This window comes from Heterodontus francisci, unplaced genomic scaffold (assembly GCF_036365525.1).
Source record: "Heterodontus francisci isolate sHetFra1 unplaced genomic scaffold, sHetFra1.hap1 HAP1_SCAFFOLD_1295, whole genome shotgun sequence".
In the NCBI taxonomy this organism is placed as follows: domain Eukaryota; kingdom Metazoa; phylum Chordata; class Chondrichthyes; order Heterodontiformes; family Heterodontidae; genus Heterodontus; species Heterodontus francisci.
The window spans coordinates 72,482-75,277 of record NW_027140890.1 but is presented as its reverse complement, the minus strand read 5'-3'; positions in this window follow the sequence as shown (position 1 = coordinate 75,277).

Here is a 2,796-nt window from a genome sequence, read left to right as displayed (position 1 = left end):
TAGAGTGAATCTCAATTCCCCTCCCCCCCGTCTCACCCTCCCTTCCAACATTTAAAGGCACAGCACTCACTGTCTGACTCTCACTGGGATACGGGTCCCACACACACTGACTCTCACTGGGGTACGGGTTCCACACACAATGACTCTGACTGGGGTACGGGTCCCACACACACTGACTCTCACTGGGGTACGGGTCCCACACACACTGACTCTGACTGGGGTACGGGTCACACACACACTGACTCTCACTGGGGTACGGGTCCCACACACACTGACTCTGACTGGGGTACGGGTCACACACACACTGACTCTCACTGGGGTACGGGTCCCACACACACTGACTCTCACTGGGGTACGGGTCACACACACACTGACTCTCACTGGGGTACGGGTCCCACACACACTGACTCTCACTGGGGTACGGGTCCCACACACACTGACTCTCACTGGGGTACGGGTCCCACACACACTGACTCTCACTGGGGTACGGGTTCCACACACACTGACTCTCACTGGGGTACGGGTCCCACACACACTGACTCTCACTGGGGTACGGGTTCCACACACACTGACTCTCACTGGGGTACGGGTCCCACACACACTGACTCTCACTGGGTACGGGTCCCACACACACTGTCTCTCACTGGGGTATGGGTCCCACACACACTGTCTCTCACTGGGGTACGGGTCCCACACACACTGACTCTCACTGGGGTACGGGTCCCACACACACTGACTCTCACTGGGGTACGGGTTCCACACACAATGACTCTGACTGGGGTACGGGTCCCACACACACTGACTCTCACTGGGGTACGGGTCCCGCACACACTGACTCTCACTGGGGTACGGGTCCCACACACACTGACTCTCACTGGGGTACTGGTCACACACACACTGACTCTCACTGGGGTACGGGTCCCACACACACTGACTCTCACTGGGGTACGGGTTCCACACACACTGACTCTGACTGGGGTACGGGTCCCACACACACTGACTCTCACTGGGGTACGGGTCCCACACACACTGACTCTCACTGGGTTACGGGCCCCACACACACTGACTCTCACTGGGGTACGGGTCCCACACACACTGACTCTCACTGGGGTACGGGTCCCACACACACTGACTCTCACTGGGGTACGGGTCCCACACATACTGACTCTCACTGGGGTACGAGTCCCACACGCACTGACTCTCACTGGGGTACGGGTCCCACACACACTGACTCTCACTGGGTACGGGTCTCACACACACTGACTCTCACTGGGGTACGGGTCCCACACACACTGACTCTCACTGGGGTACTGGTCCCACACACACTGACTCTCACTGGGGTACGGGTCCCACACACACTGACTCTCACTGGGGTACGGGTCCCACACACACTGACTCTCACTGGGGTACGGGTCCCACACACATTGACTCTCACTGGGGTACGGGTTCCACCCACACTGACTCTCACTGGGGTACGGGTCCCACACACATTGACTCTCACTGGGGTACGGGTTCCACCCACACTGACTCTCACTGGGGTACGGGTCCCGCACACACTGACTCTCACTAGGGTACGGGTCTCACACACACTGACTCTCACTGGGGTACGGGTCCCACACACACTGACTCTCACTGGGGTACGGGTTCCACACACACTGACTCTCACTGGGGTACGGGTCCCAGACACACTGACTCTCACTGGGGTACGGGTCTCACACACACTGACTCTCACTGGGTTACGGGCCCCACACACACTGACTCTCACTGGGGTACGGGTTCCACACACACTGACTCTCACCGAGGTACGGTTCCCACAGAGTCACTGTTTATTCAGGGTGAGGGTCACTCACTGTGTAACTGTACAGAGTCACTGTTTATTCAGGGTGAGGATCACTCACTGTGTAACTGTACAGAGTCACTGTTTATTCAGGGTGAGGGTCACTCACTACGTAACTGTACAGAGTCACTGTTTATTCAGGGTGAGGGTCACTCACTGTGTAACTGTACAGAGTCACTGTTTATTCAGGGTGAGGGTCACTCACTGTGTAACTGTACAGAGTCACTGTTTATTCAGAGTGAGGGTCACTCACTGTGTAATTGTACAGAGTCACTGTTTATTCAGGGTGAGGGTCACTCACTACGTAACTGTACAGAGTCACTGTTTATTCAGGGTGAGGGTCACTCACTGTGTAACTGTACAGAGTCACTGTTTATTCAGGGTGAGGATCACTCACTGAGGAACTGTACAGAGTCACTGTTTCTTCAGGGTGAGGGTCACTCACTGTGTAACTGTACAGAGTCACTGTTTATTCAGAGTGAGGGTCACTCACTGTGTAATTGTACAGAGTCACTGTTTATTCAGGGTGAGGGTCACTCACTGTGTAACTGTACAGAGTCACTGTATATTCAGGGTGAGGGTCACTCACTGTGTAACTGTACAGAGTCACTGTTTATTCAGGGTGAGGGTCATTCACTGTGTAACTGTACAGAGTCACTGTTTATTCAGGGTGAGGGTCACTCGCTGTGTAACTGTACAGAGTCACTGTTTATTCAGGGTGAGGATCACTCACTGTGTAACTGTACAGAGTCACTGTATATTCAGGGTGAGGGTCACTCACTGAGTAACTGTACAGAGTCACTGTTTATTCAGGGTGAGGATCACTCACTGTGTAACTGTACAGAGTCACTGTTTATTCAGGGTGAGGGTCACTCACTGTGTAACTGTACAGAGTCACTGTTTATTCAGGGTGAGGGTCACTCGCTGTGTGACTGTACAGAGTCACTGTTTATTCAGGG